Raw genomic sequence first — 15,827 nt, 5'->3', positions numbered from 1 at the left:
TAGCCAGCTTGAAGTAGCTTCTATAGAGAGGAGCAGAAAGACTTTCCCTCCGTCTTTTCAAAACCGCCTATAAAAGACAAGTAAAAACCTTAAAAAAAAAAAAAAAATGGGAAAGAGCAGTTTTGTACATACATTTCTATGCCTTTTCTAAAGGTTTTGTTATATTAATTTTTTGTAATTTTTGAGTCACTCACTGTGATGTGAAATTTTTTTTTCCTTCTCACTTTCCTCCAAGGACATAATATTATTGCAGGCTTTCTACTAAAAGATAAAATTACTGCCACAAGTAGCGCGAAGTCACGGAGAGATCATATTCCAGATTGAATAGTTTCTGAACAAAGAAGATGCTTTTTAAAGATTCTACTAAATGTGACTTTTCAAGGGCCAGTGTAGGCAGTCTAGACGCTAAAATTACTTAGTCCATCTGCAAATGGGAGGGGCCATGGCTCTCTGAGAAGACCTCTAGCTATACATAGGGCGGTGGGCTGACAGTATGAAAGAGCTTAATGAGGGTCAACCTTCAGAAACACTAGTTCACTTTCCTGTCCTATCACCTTGATTCTCCGTGACTTTCACATGTGAAATATTATGTGGAAACATTTTTAAATGTTGTATTTATCTTGTGGTTTCAGTGTTTCAAAGTCCTCTCACATTTATTGCAGTAAAACATATATGAAAGCATCTTGTAAATTGCAAAGCACTATGCAAATGGAAGTTGTTAGAATTGTTACTGCCTCATTTTTTTTTTTTTTTCATAAAATCTTAGGAAAGGCAGGTGTTAATACAACCCTCATCATATAAAAAAGAAATTGGGACAAGATCAGAAGATGTTAACTCTGTGTCCTTTTAGTGAATGATTTGGGGATTACAGAGAGCCAGTTAAACATTCTTTGTATCAACTTTCTTCTAACTATAAAACAGGTTTGATGGTAAATCTGTTTATGAATAGAAGAAGGATGCTGTGAAGCCACAAGGGAAGTGACATAATCCAATTTGCATTTGCAAAGACACAGAGAATACATTACAGAAGAAAAAAGCTGGAGGCAGAAGAACCAGTTAGTAGGCGGTTGCAGTAGGTCAAGAGAGAGAAAATGCTGAGGCTCGGTGAGGTTGGCATACATTGGGATGCAGAGAAGTGGAGGCATTGAAAAGACATTTTGAAGTTCGTGTTTGCAGTTCTTGTGATGGATAAGGGGAGGGGAGTTAAAGAAGAGGTATCTGGATGTAACTGGATTGTTGGTGGTGCCCTGTCCTAAGATATAAAACAGAGGAGGAGGTAAAGTTTAGGGAAAGAAGATAATAAGTTACAGTTTGGACATGTTGGGTTTGGGGGGCATGTGATAGAAGTTCAGTAAGTAGTTGGCTCTAAGAGTCTGGCATAGAGGATAACAGATCTTAGCTGAAAATCTAAGTTTGGAAATCAGCATATTGATGGTAAGTGAAGATTACACTTCCAAATTGTGTGGAACAGAAGAAGGTGTCTTGTGAACCAGCTTAAATAATTCACAAAAGCTTTTTGTGTGTATCTATGTTCATTTTTCTGGAGAGTGAGAGCATAGTTTTGTTTTGTTTTTTCAGATTCTCAAAGGCGTCAGTGCCTCCAAAAGAAAAAAACAAGAAAACCAACATTGAGAACTCCCAGTATAAAGTGACCAGAGAGGAGAGCCTAGGACCAAATGCTGAAAAACACACATTTGAAAAAATAAACTTATTAATTTGTTTCTCTTTTGGCTGTGCTGGGTCTTGGTTGCTGTGCATGGGCTCTTTCTAGTTGCTGTGTGTGGGCTCTTTCTAGTTGTGATGAGCAGGGACTACTATGTAGTTGTGGTGCCAGGGCTTCTCCTTGAGGTGGCTCCTCTTATTGCAGAGCCCGGGCTCTGGGAAGTGTGGGATCAGTAGCTGTGGCACACGGGCTTAGTTGCCCTGCAGCAAGTGGGATCTTCCTGGACCAGGGATCGAACCCATGTCCCCTGCACTGGCAGATGGATTCTTAACTGCTGGACTACCAGGGAACCCCCTGAAACACACACATTTTAAAGAAATAGTTTTATAAGGATATTGTGAAAGAGTGACCAAATGGGTGAAAAGTAGTCTAGAATCATGTAAGTCAAGGGGTGACAATGTTTCAGGAATACCGGCATTGCCAACGAGGTCAAATATTGCCAAAAGCTCAAATAGAAGAAGGATGGAAAGGGTCCATTGGGTTCATATCTTCAGGGTTACTATGACCTTGTCAAGAGTGATTTAAAATGAACTGGTGGGAGCAGAATTCCTCACGTCAAGGGGCAAATGAGAGGTGAAATGGGGGACTCTCAAACTTTAAAATAAGAAAAGCCTAGGCCTTAGCTAATTCCAAGGTTAACAACTAGGATTGGTTTCATATTTTTCAAAATTGGTAAATCAGCTTTCAGCCTTTCTTGTACTCACATTCTCCTTTCATTTTTCTTGGAAATCCTGATTATTTCCCCCTATTATTTAGTGACATTCTGTTTCCTCTTGAAAGAAAAGTCAGAAAAAAATCTACATGCAAAACATTGTCCTTAGGCCTACGTATAAAGTAAAAGCAGTAGACTTTTTGTTGGGTTCTAATAACAAACTTACAGATGTATGTTTTCATAGCGACAAGATAGCACTCAAATAATAGTTGAACTGAATTCAGTTATATTGAGGGGATCACCCAGCTTAATATTGCAGAGAAACTCTGTAACTTCAGAGTTTAAATCCTGCCCAAACTACTTATTGTAATTATCAATCAAATGGTTTGAGGAGAGCATCCTCGTAAACCAGAAACTGAGTCGTTCATTTTTTGAAAGATTGCTTTGGCATCATAGACAAAACAGTGTTAAAGATAACTTTTTAAAGATAAAACTATTTGGTGAAAAGGATGAAGATTATGCTGAAAATGTAGTTTGTTTCCCTTGATAACACAAAGCTTTAAGAAGACACTTTTTCTATGAAGTCTGTTATGATGGAATTGAAATTTCTTCCCTCTCTCCACCTATCACCATCTCAGTTCATTAAATATTTTGTCCTTATTTTTTTATATGTCTACTTTTCTTCACTATTATCTGAAGCCTCTTGGGAGCAGGTACTATATCATATCATCTTTATATTCCCAATCTCTAGCCCATGGGATGTAATAAATGCGTTGAATGAATGAATGAATGATTTTTTAGTATTTACCCAAATGTATCTGTTAGTCACATTTTGAGTTTCCACTAGTGTAATAAGAATTGGAATTTTCTGTTGTCGTTAGAGATGACTATTTTTCCCACAATGCATTTGGATTATTATTAATAAGACAATGGGAAAGAAAATGTCACAATTCATTTGAGATGCAAAGAGCAAATAAACAGCAGTTAAATAACAGACATTAAATGTTGCACATATGTCAAGTAATAACAAGGAAAATTTTCCTGGAACTTGAAACACTGATGAGGGAGATTGTTACAGCATCAGAATTTTTTTAGCCTAAAAGGAGTCTGATACAAATTAATCGTTATGTGTATTAAAAGAAAGAAGAGAACAATGAAATGATATCATTAGTTCTACTGACAGAAGACTCCATGGCTTCAGAGCTTGTTATCTGACATTTTACAAGAGTGATTGGAATGCATATGGCTGGGAGGGGTTGCACCAGCTACACTTTTGTAGCTTCCTACCTCCCTCTGGGACCACAAGTGCATCCCTTTCAGGAAGGACTTACTTCTACACTAAAAGAAAACATAGTTCAACAAAGAACAAGACACATACCCACCACTGGGTGAGTTCATTGCATTGAACATTTATTTATTTGTCCAACTCTAAATCACTACAGATGGTGACTGCAGCCATGAAATTAAAAGACGCTTACTCCTTGGAAGGAAAGTTATGACCAACCTAGATAGCATATTCAAAAGCAGAGACATTACTTTGCCAACAAAGGTTCATCTAGTCAAGGCTATGGTTTTTCCAGTGGTCATGTATGGATGTGAGAGTTGGACTGTGAAGAAGGCTGAGCGCCGAAGAATTGATGCTTTTGAACTGTGGTGTTGGAGAAGACTCTTGAGAGTCCCTTGGACTGCAAGGAGATCCAACCAGTCCATTTTGAAGGAGATCAGCCCTGGGATTGCTCTGGAAGGAATGATGCTGAAGCTGAAACTCCAGTACTTTGGCCACCTCATGCAAAGAGTTGACTCATTGGAAAAGACTCTGATGCTGGGAGGGATTGGGGGCAGGAGGAGAAGGGGACGACAGAGGATGAGATGGCTGGATGGCATCACTGACTCAATGAACGTGAGTCTGAGTGAACTCTGGGAGTTGGTGATGGACAGGGAGGCCTGGCGTACTGCGATTCATGGGGTCGCAAAGAGTCAGACACGACTGAGCAACTGATCTGATCTGATCTGATCTTTAGTCATAATGAAAGGGGCAATGGAATTTTCAAAATGATTCTGATTTAATTATGGCAATGATGCATGGACATACAAAACCTCTTTTTTACATTCTAAAAGCCTTTATTTAATATGGCAAAATGTACTTGGTTAAAAAAACTAAATTTGTATAACATGCACCCCAAAATTCTTGTGGAATTTTTAGAATATGGAATGATGGTTTTAGCAATTATGCAAAATACTTAATTGTAGAGTCACCAAGTTATACATCTCTGCAATACTTAAGACACTTTACTAAAAAGTGTCAAGAAATGACAGTGGTTTTTCATTTATTATGTTACTCTACATCTATTATGTTATCATGCATCTATGCCTGGTCTTGATATCACTCCTCTAGTGATAATAAGCCAAGAAGCAATTTTAAAGATATACAATGTGGGATTTTTTCTATAGAAAACCATGCAAATATTTATCTGCTTATTGGAATTCTGAGCCTACTTTTCTATCTATTACATCTGTCAGGAAATCTTACAAGAATAAGTTTGCGTGTGGAATTTCTGACCCTTGTTCTTGGATGATATACTGTGATGTCAATAATATTTGCAGCTACTGTGTGAATAGCTTTTCCTACCGAGATGCTTAAGTCAGAATCTGAGAGTGAGGGGAAGGTTCTCTTTCCCTGATCACCTGAGCACATCAAGATGAAGCTGCTGTGATGAATTTTCCATTGTTAAAATGAAAATACTTGCCAAAGAGTTACCTCAAGAGGATGGCTTTCTGCAGACCCCTCTACTTTCAGAGCAAAATGATTAGTTCCCTCCCCTATCCTCCCACCCACAAAAGAGATCATTTCAGTGCTATTTTTAAAAATGAAGCTTTGAATGTATTGTTTTATTTTATCTCCGTTATCCTTCCCTATTTATATATCTAGCCCTGACCTCACCTGACCTCCAACTCAAAGGCCAACCATCTGCCTGATAGCTACACTGGAAATTTCACGGGCATTTCAAACTTAACGAGTCCCAAACTTGAGATGGATGTATACACTGCTGTATTTGAAATGGATAACCAATAAGGACCTACTGTATAGCACATGGAACTGTACTCAATGTTATGTGGCAGCCTGGATGGGAGGGGAGTTTGGAGGAGAATGGATACACATATATGTATGACTGAGTCCCTTCACTGTTCATCTGAAACTATCACAACTTTGTTAATTGGCTATACCCCAATACAAAATTTTTAGAGGTTTAAAAAAAATGAAAAGAACAGCAACAAAGAAGTCCCCAACTTGGTGTTTGGCCGCCACTTCCTTGAGCTTCCTTTGTCATAGCCGTCTCCCTTTTGGCAAACTGTGCCACTGTCCACTCAGGAGTCCAGGCAGGCAACCTAGGAATCACCTCTCACTTAATAATTCCTTTATGTGCAGGCAACCCTTCAGAATTATTATTAGTGTCATCTTCAAAACACATCCTGAACATGTCCGTTTGTAGGCATCTCCACAGCTACCACCTCAGGATAAACCATCATTATCTCTCACTTGAGTGATGGTAAACGGATCTTTCTGTTTCCCCCTTTGCTGCTGTATAGTCTGTTCTGCACTCAGTAAGTGGCCTTTTATAAGTATTAATTTGAGTGGAAAGTGAAGTCGGTCAGTTATGTCTGACTCTTTGCGACCCCATGGACTGTAGCATACCAGTCTCCTCTGTCCATGGGATTTTCCAGGCAAAGGTACTGGAATGGGTTGCCGTTTCCTTCTCCAGAGAATCTTCCTGACTCAGGGATCGAACCCAGGTCTCCCTTATTGCAAGCAGACACTTTACCGTCTGAGCCACCAGGGAGGTGGATGTTTAAATAAAACCTTTGGATGGTTTCCCACTGCTGTCTCCTTCCACAGCCTTCAGTGCCCTGTGTAATGTGGCCCTCGCCTGTCTTTTGTTGTTGTTCAGTCGCTTAGTTGTGTCCGACTCTTTGCGACCCTGTGGACTGTAGCCCTCCAGGCTTCTCAGTCCAAGGGATTTTCCAGGCCAAAAACTGAAGTGGGTTGTCATTGGGGCCTGCTGCTGCTGCTGCTGCTGCTAAGTCGCTTCAGTTGTGTCTGACTCTGTGCGACCCCATAGACGGCAGCCCACTAGGCTCCGTCGTCCCTGGGATTCTCCAGGCAAGAACACTAGAGTGGGTTGCCATTTCCTTCTCCTATGCATAAAAGTGAAAAGTGAAAGTGAAGTCGCTCAGTCTTGTAGGACTCTTAGCGACCCCGTGGACTGCAGCCCACCAGGCTCCTCCATCCATGGGATTTTCCAGGCAAGAGTACTGGAGTGGGGTGCCATCGCCTACTCCATCACTGGGGCCTACCAGACTTCAATTCATTCCACTCTTCCCCTCACTTACTGTGTTCCAATTAGAGGGACTGCCTGTGAACACACCAAGCTCACCCTTCCTTAAGGCAGTTGGATTCCTTCTAACACTCCAAAGCTCCACAGGGGTGGTACAGGTGTTTGGTCCTTTGGGGATCAATTCAAATGTCACCACTTCAGATGTCTTCCATGACCATCCAATCTAAATCTTAACCTGAAAATGTACCCATTACCCTGTTGTTGTTTTTCTTACCTTTATCACAATGTGATATTTTCTTTTTTATTTTGTTGTCCGTCTAACTTTCCTAAGTAAACACTATCCTCTATGAAAATAAGCATTTGGTCTGTTGCGTTTAACTACAATATCTACATCAACTGGAATGGCTTTGCCCCATAGTAAACACTTCTTAATATTTGCTGAATTTATGAATAAATGGATGCAGCTCTAGAAGTTTTAAATAAGTGTATTTAGAAATGTAGCAATTAATAACACTATATTAAAAGTAACATGAGGCTTAGCCATGTGGAATAACTAATATTTCTACTGCAAAGGGCCTAATAAATCTAGGTGATAGCATTTCAGTGGTCAAAATACATTGTACTAGCTCTGGGAAATGGATCCTGGAAGTATGCACAAAATACTCAGATCAGATCAGATCAGTTGCTCAGTCGTGTCCGACTCTTTGCGACCCCATGAATAGCAGCACGCCAGGCCTCCCTGTCCATCACCAACTCCCAGAGTTCACTCAGACTCACGTCCATCGAGTCAGTGATGCCATCCAGCCATCTCATCCTCTGTCATCCCCTTCTCCTCTTGCCCCCAATCCCTCCCAGCATCAGAGTCTTTTCCAATGAGTCAACTCTTCGCATCAGATGGCCAAGTTTCAGCTTCAGCATCATTCCTTCCAGAGCAATCCCAGGGCTGATCTCCTTCAGAATGGACTGGTTGGATCTCCTTGCAGTCCAAGGGACTCTCAAGAGTCTTCTCCAACACCACAGTTCAAAAGCGTCAATTCTTCGGCGCTCAGCCTTCTTCACAGTCCAACTCTCACATCCATACATGACCACTGGAAAAACCATAGCCTTGACTAGACGGACCTTTGTTGGCAAAGTAATGTCTCTGCTTTTGAATATGCTATCTAGGTTGGTCATAACTTTCCTTCAAAGGAGTAAGCATCTTTTAATTTCATGGCTGCAGTCACCATCTGCAGTCATTTTGGAGCCCAGGAAAATAAAGCCTGACACTGTTTCCACTGTTTCCCCATCTATTTCCCATGAAGTGATGGGACCGGATGCCATGATCTTCGTTTTCTGAATGTTGAGCTTTAAGCCAACTTTTTCACTCTCCACTTTCACTTTCATCAAGAGGCTTTTGAGTTCCTCTTCACTTTCTGCCATAAGGGTGGTGTCATCTGCATATCTGAGGTTATTGATATTTCTCCCAGCAATCTTGATTCCAGCTTGTGTTTCTTCCAGTCCAGTGTTTCTCATGATGTACTCTGCATATAAGTTAAATAAACAGGGTGACAATATACAGCCTTGACGAACTCCTTTTCCTATTTGGAACCAGTCTGTTGTTCCATGTCCAGTTCTAACTGTTGCTTCCTTACCTGCATACAGATTTCTCAAGAGGCAGATCAGGTGGTCTGGTATTCCCATCTCTTTCAGAATTTTCCACAGTTGTTTGTGATCCACACAGTCAAAGGCTTTGGCATAGTCAATAAAGCAGAAATAGATGCTTTTCTGAAACTCTCTTGCTTTTTCCATGATCCAGCGGATGTTGGCAATTTGATCTCTGATTCCTCAGCCTTTTCTAAAACCAGCTTGGACATCTGGAAGTTCACGGTTCATGTATTGCTGAAGCCTGGCTTGGAGAATTTTGAGCATTACTTTACTAGCGTGTGAGATGAGTGCAATTGTGTGGTAGTTTGAGCATTCTTTGGCATTGCCTTTCTTTGGGATTGGAATGAAAATGACCTTTTCCAGTCCTGCGGCCACTGCTGAGTTTTCCAAGTTCGCTGGCATATTGAGTGCAGCACTTTCACAGCATCATCTTTCAGGATTTGGAATAGCTCAACTGGAATTCTATCACCTCCACTAGCTTTGTTCGTAGTGATGCTTTCTAAGGCCCACTTGACTTCACATTCCAGGATGTCTGGCTCTAGGTCAGTGATCACACCATCATGATTATCTGGGTTGTGAAGATCTTTTCTGTACAGTTCTTCTGTGTATTCTTGCCATCTCTTCTTAATATCTTCTGCTTCTGTTAGGTCCATGCCATTTCTGTCCTTTATAGAGCCCATCTTTGCATGAAATGCTCCTTTGGTATCTCTGATTTTCTTGAAGAGATCCCTAGTCTTTCCCATTCTGTTGTTTTCCTCTATTTCTTCGCATTGATCGCTGAAGAAGGCTTTCTTATCTCTTCTTGCTATTCTTTGGAACTCTGCATTCAGATGTTTATATCTTTCCTTTTCTCCTTTGCTTTTTGCTTCTCTTCTTTTCACAGCTATTTGTAAGGCCTCCGCAGACAGCCATTTTGCTTTTTTGCATTTCTTTTCCATAGGGATGGTCTTGATCCCTGTCTCCTGTACAATGTCACAAACCTCATTCCATAGTTCATAAGACACTCTATCTATCAGATCTAGGCCCTTAAATCTATTTCTCACTTCCACTGTATAATCATAAGGGATTTGATTTAGGTTATACCTGAATGGTCTAGTGGTTTTCCCTACTTTCTTTAAGTCTGAATTTGGCAATAAGGAGTTCATGGTCTGAGCCACAGTCAGCTCCTGGTCTTGCTTTTGCTGACTGTATAGAGCTTCTCCATCTTTAGCTGCAAAGAATATAATCAATCTGATTTCGGTGTTGACCATCTGGTGGTGTCCATGTATAGAGTCTTCTCTTGTGTTGTTGGAAGAGGGTGTTTGTTATGACCAGTGCATTTTCTTTACAAAACTCTGTTAGTCTTTGCCCTGCTTCATTCCGTATTCCAAGGCCAAATTTGCCTGTTACTCCAGGTGTTTCTTGACTTCCTACTTTTGCATTCCAATCCCCTATAATGAAAAGGACATCTTTTCTGGGTGTTAGTTCTAAAAGGTCTTGTAGGTCTTCATAGAACCGTTCAACTTCAGCTTCTTCAGCGTTACTGGTTGGGGCATAGACTTGGATTACTGTGATATTGAATGGTTTGCCTTGGAAACGAACAGAGATCATTCTGTCATTTTTGAGATTGCATCAAGTACTGCATTTCAGACTCTTTTGTTGACCATGATGGCCACTCCATTTCTTCTGAGGGATTCCTGCCCGCAGTAGTAGATATAATGGTCATCTGAGTTAAATTCACCCATTCCAGTCCATTTCAGTTCGCTGATTTCTAGAATGTCAACATTCACTTTTGCCATCTCTTGTTTGACCACTTCCAATTTGCCTTGATTCATGGACCTGACATTCCAGGTTCCTATGCAACATTGCTCTTTCCAGCATCGGACCTTGCTTGTATCACCAGTCACATCCACAGCTGGGTATTCTTTTTGCTTTGGCTGCATCCCTTCATTCTTTCTGGAGTTATTTCTCCGCTGATCTCCAGTAGCATATTGGGCACCTACTGACCTGGGGAGTTTCTCTTTCAGTATCCTATCATTTTGCCTTTTCATACTGTTCATGGGGTTCTCAAGGCAAGAATACTGAAGTGGTTTGCCATTCCCTTCTCCAGTGGACCACATTCTGTCAGATCTCTCCACCATGACCTGCCCGTCTTGGGTTGCCCCACGGGCATGGCTTAGTTTCATTGAGTTAGACAAGACTGTGGTTCTAGTGTGATTAGATTGACTAGTTTCCTGTGAGTATGGTTTCAGTGTGTTTGCCTCTGATGCCCTCTTGCAATACCTACCGTCTTACTTGGGTTTCTCTTACCTTGGGCATGGGGTATCTCTTCACAGCTGCTCCAGCAAAGTGCAGCCATTGCTCCTTACCTTGGACGAGGGGTATCTCCTCACCACTGCCCTTCCTGCACAAAATAATACACGAAATCAAAACTTTTGAGGTTGTTGGTTGAACTGAACTCTTTATTTTTTTTTACATTAAAAAAATGTTTGGGTGCACGTGGGCTTTCTCTTGTTGTGATGTGTGGGCATCTCATTGCAGTGGCTTCTCTTGATGCAAAGCACAGGTTTTAGAATGCACAGGGCTCAGTAGCTATGGAGCATGGGCTTAGTTGCCCTGCAGCATGTGGGATCTTAGTTCCCAGACCAGAGGTCAAACCTGTGTCCCTTGCATTGGAAGGTGGAATCATAACCACTGGACCACCGGGGAAGTCCCTGAGCTTAACTCTTAAAAAAAAAAAAAAATGAGGATAGAATAAAAGAAACTGACAAGGAAGCAAATACATAGGGTAGATGGAGAGAGAACTGTTCAAAGTCCTAGCAATGAATGATAACCAGGGAAGTAGAAATTCACCAGGTTGAAAGAGCAACTTTTAAGAGAATCTTTATCAGGGCTGACCTGAATTGGGTTTCGAGTACGATGAAGGTTTAGGAGGAAGATCAAGAATTATTCTTATGTAACAATGTCTTGTAAATACAGTAAGCATTAGGAAGAGTTTTCTTTTAAAGGATCTCTCACTTTTGATCATGATTGATACTCTCATAGAAGCAGAGACGATAATACTCTTAGAGAGTATGAAAAACAAAGCCTCCAAAAGCAAAATACATAGTGTATAAAATTTGTGAAAGGAAAGGTGAGATCCTGACAAGATCCAAAAAGGGATTTAAAACAGTAGATGGTGACCTGGACTCCCTAGAATTGATACCAAATTTAAAGACATACACAAACAGCCCTAATTAACCCTGGAAACACGACCACTGTTAACCCTGGGTACTTCTCATCACCCAGCAGTCAGAATTCAATGTGTGAATTTGGAATAGAAACTCATTTCACTCCCACACAACATAATTATGAGGTAAATTTTCTGGAAAAACAATGCATGTAATACATTCCAAACTCAAGTGGAAGTGATTTTAAATTATTTGCTATTTTGGGGTTATTCAAAACAACCAAACGTTGATTTCATAGCTATATCATCACATATTTGAAATGAATGGAAGAATAAATGAATTTATATACAGTGAAACATTAGGTTGGGTGGTAATTGGCTGCAAATAGAAAGATGAGGCAGTACTGTATATAAGCTCTCATTGCTAGTATAACTGTGCTTTAAAATTTATGAATGTTATATATAGCATATATATATATATATATATATATATATACAAAATCAAATTAATTTCAGGCTAGAATGCACCTGATAGATTATCTGTCCAGTCCTTCATCATTGTGGGCTTAAATATTCAGTTTTATCATTAGATATGTACTTAAACATGATCAAAATTACTGTGTAAAGTGTGATAAGGAAACAACCTGGAGAGGTTCTGGGTTTTGCTCAAGGTCACACAGTTGTTTTAGGGTTGAGTTGGCATGGCTCTTGACTCCTAGGGGAATGGTCTCCTAAGAAAACTACATCAGCATATCCGTCACTAGATGATCCAGACCAATTTAGTTAGAACTATTTGAATATATTATTTGTCTATCAAGTGATTATTTTTATTACATATGAATTACCTTTTCAGTGTCTTCTAAAAGCACCTGCTAGGGGAAGAAAGCAAGAAGATTGGGCCATTTTCCCCAACACTCTATTTATAATAATTCTAAAATCCTAATATTGAAGGGAATATTTTTAAAATTTATTTTATTGAAATATAGCTGATATACAATATCTACTGTACACCAAGTGAATCAGTTATACATATATATATATATATATATATACATCTTTTTCATATTCCTTTCACAGGATACTGAATATAATTCCCTGTGCTATACTGTAGGACTGTGTTGTTTATCTGCTTTATGTATAATAGTTTGCATCTGCTAATCCTAAACTCCCAGTCCATCCCTCCCTGATCACTCCCCCTTGGCAACCGCAAGTCTGTTCTCTATGTCAGTGAATCTGTTTCTGTTTCACACTAGAATCCGCCTGCAATGTGAGAGATCTGGGTTTGATCCCTGGATTGGGAAGATCCCCTGGAGAAGGAAAAGGCTACCCACTCCAGTATTCCGGCCTGGAGAATTCCATGGACTGTATAGTCCATGCGGTTGCAAAGAGTCGGACACGACTGAGCGATTTCCACTTTCAATAATAACTTTGAATCCTAAACTCCGAATCCCTCCCTCCCTGATCACTCCCCCTGGGCAACCGCAAGTCTGTTTTCTATGTCAGTGAATCTGTTTCTGTTTCAAGGATAAATGTATTTGTGTCATGGTTTAGATTCCGTATATAAATGATACGTGGCATTTGTCTTCTCTTTGTGGTTTACTTCGCTTAGCAGGATAATCTCTACATCCATCCATGTTGCTGCAAATGGCGTTTCATTCTTTTTTACTGGTAAATAGCATTCCATGATATATGTACCACATCTTATTTATCCATTGATGGACATTAAAATTGTTTCCATGTCTTGGCTATTGTAAATAATGCAGCAAAGAGTACTGGGGTACATGGATCTTTTTGAATAATAGTTTTCTCTGAATATATGCCCAGGAGTGGGATTGCAGGATCAAATGGCAACTTTATTTTTAGTTTTTTTTTGAGGACTTCCATAATATTTTCCATAGTGGCTGCACCAAATTACATTCTCACCAACAGTGCAGGAAGGTTCACCTTTCTCCATACCCTCTCCAGTATTTGTTATTTGTAGATTTTTTAATGGTGGCCAGTCTAACTGGTATGAGGTGGTACCTCATTATAGTTTTGACTTGCATTTCTCTAATAATTAGCCATACTAAGCATCTTTTCATGTGGTTTTTGGCCATCTGTGTGTCTTCTTTGAAGAAATGTCTGTTTAGACCTTATGCCCATTTCTTGATTAAGTTGTTTTTTATTGTAATTGAGTTGTATGAGCTGTTTGTATATTTTAGAAATTAAGCCCTTGTTGATTACATCATTTGCAAATATTCTCTCCCAGTTGGTAGATTGTCTTTCCATTTTGTTTATGGTTTCCTTTGCTGTGAAAAAGCTTCTAAGTTTGATTAGGTCCCATTTGTTTATTTTTGCTTTTATTTCTATTGCTTTAGGAGACTGACCTAAGGAAACATTGGTATGATTTATGTCAGAGAATGTTTTGCCCATGTTATCTTCTAAGAATTTTATGGTGTAATGTCTGATATTTAAGTCTTTAAGGCATTTTGAGCTTATTTTTGTGTATGGTCAGAGGGAGTGTTCTAACTTCATTGTTTTACATGTTGCCGTCCAACTTTCCCAACACCATGCCAAAGAGACTGTTTTTTCTCCATTTTATATCCTTGCCTCTTTTGTTAAAGATGAATTGACTGTAGATGTGGGCTTATTTCTGGACTCTTTGTTCTGTTCCATTGATACATATGTCTGTTTTTGTGCCAATATCACAATGTTTTGATTACTGTAGCTTTGTAGTATTGTCTGAAGTCTTGGAGGGTTATGCCTCCTGCTTTATCTTTTACCTCAGGGTTGCTTTGGCAATTCTAGATCCTTTATGATTCTATATAAATTTTAGGATTATTTGTTCTACTTCTGTGAAAAATGTCATGGGTGACTTGATAGGGATTGCATTTGGATAGTATGGCCATTTTAATAATATTAGTTCTTGAAGGGCATACTAAGTTCCAAACCTCTCTTTGTTCTCTGGCCCACCTAACTATGGAAGAACTTGTATACATAACAAAATTATACTGTAAGTTTAGGATCCTTAAGTTAAAAAATGTGTTTTAAACATGCTATAAGAATTTGTCACTTTTTCATAGTTTTTTTTGAACCAAAAGTATATGTCTTTATTTATTTTAGGAACACAGAGGTAACTGTTGACACCTGATTTCCTTGTGGCAGATGACCAGATAGAATTGGTATTAACATTGTGCATAAAATGCCAAATGCAGGGGGAATGACAAATGTGCCAAATGATTTAATATCAATATCGAGTAAAGGTAAAGGTTAACAGAGATGATCTTTTCCTCTTAGTTTGCAAAATAATTTGAAAGTGCTTTTTGCCTTAGAAAAATACTTTACAAAGCATGACTTTAAAATGAAGATAGTGGTTTTTATATATGTTCTAGTGGTTTTTATATATGTTCTGCAAAAGCACTATTGTATACCTGATAGTCATTTAGCAGTTTTGATTGGTATATGTTTAATAGTGAAAAAGGATATTTAAGTCCAATGTTTGGGGAAAAAACTAAATAATGATAATCAGAAAAGATATTTCTTACACTAGGTTGAGCAATCTTAATCAAACCTGAGAGTGTTTCAGAGATAGGCTCATAGCCTGTCCTCTTTTCTCACTTTTCCCCAAGGGAGCTTGGTGGCAGAAGAGGGTGGATGAGCATGAACCAAGTATCATGTCAACTGACAAAGTATTGGCTGTTGCCTCTGTACTCACTTAGCCCTCTTCCCTTTAATGAGGCGATCTTAATAACTGTCTCTCAATTTCAAAAATACTGAACAGCCAATGCAGATAACTTTTAAAATGCAGAAAAATAGAAAGGAGAGATGAAATTTTAAAAGTCAACATCAGTCTTCCTGCTGCTGCTACTGCTAAGTCGCTTCAGTCATATCCGACTCTGAGCAACCCTATAGACTGCAGCCCACCAGGCTTCCCCGTCCCTGGGATTCTCCAGGCAAGAACACTGGAGTGGGTTGCCATTTCCTTCTCCAATGCATGAAAGTGAAAAGTGAAAGTGAAGTCGCTCAGTCATGTCTGACTCCCAGCGACCCCATGGACTGCAGCCCACCAGTCTCCTCTGTCCGTGGAATTTTCCAGACAAGAGTACTGGAGTGGGGTGCCATTGCCTTCTCCATCAGTCTTCCTACTCAGATATAATTCCTGCTAAGATCTTGGTATGTCGTTACCACTAAGCCATACTATATATTCTGATTTTACTTTTCTTATCGATTGTGCCATAACCAATTTCCCACAACAATAAATACTCTTCTACAATATCCTCTAACACAGCTGCATGCTATTCCATTATATGGGTATACTCTAACTTACCCAGTCTCCAAATTTGAGAT

At 39.5% G+C, this 15,827-nt stretch overlaps 1 long non-coding RNA gene across 2 annotated transcripts in view; it reads left to right on the top strand.

Moving 5' to 3' along the window:
- Positions 1–15,827, top strand: part of LOC100616526 (uncharacterized) — a 242,730-nt gene that overhangs the window by 207,932 nt on the left and 18,971 nt on the right. The window contains 1 exon segment of one of the 2 annotated variants that reach the window (NR_038197.1): positions 1,579–1,718. The exons of the other annotated variant lie outside the window; for it this stretch is intronic. This is a non-coding gene — a long non-coding RNA (uncharacterized lncRNA). 2 annotated transcript variants of the gene reach the window in all.

This window comes from Bos taurus, chromosome 7, assembly GCF_002263795.3.
Source record: "Bos taurus isolate L1 Dominette 01449 registration number 42190680 breed Hereford chromosome 7, ARS-UCD2.0, whole genome shotgun sequence".
Classification (NCBI taxonomy): Eukaryota; Metazoa; Chordata; class Mammalia; order Artiodactyla; family Bovidae; genus Bos; species Bos taurus.
Note: the sequence above shows the minus strand (reverse complement) of the source record. Positions and strands in the feature narration are given on the sequence as shown.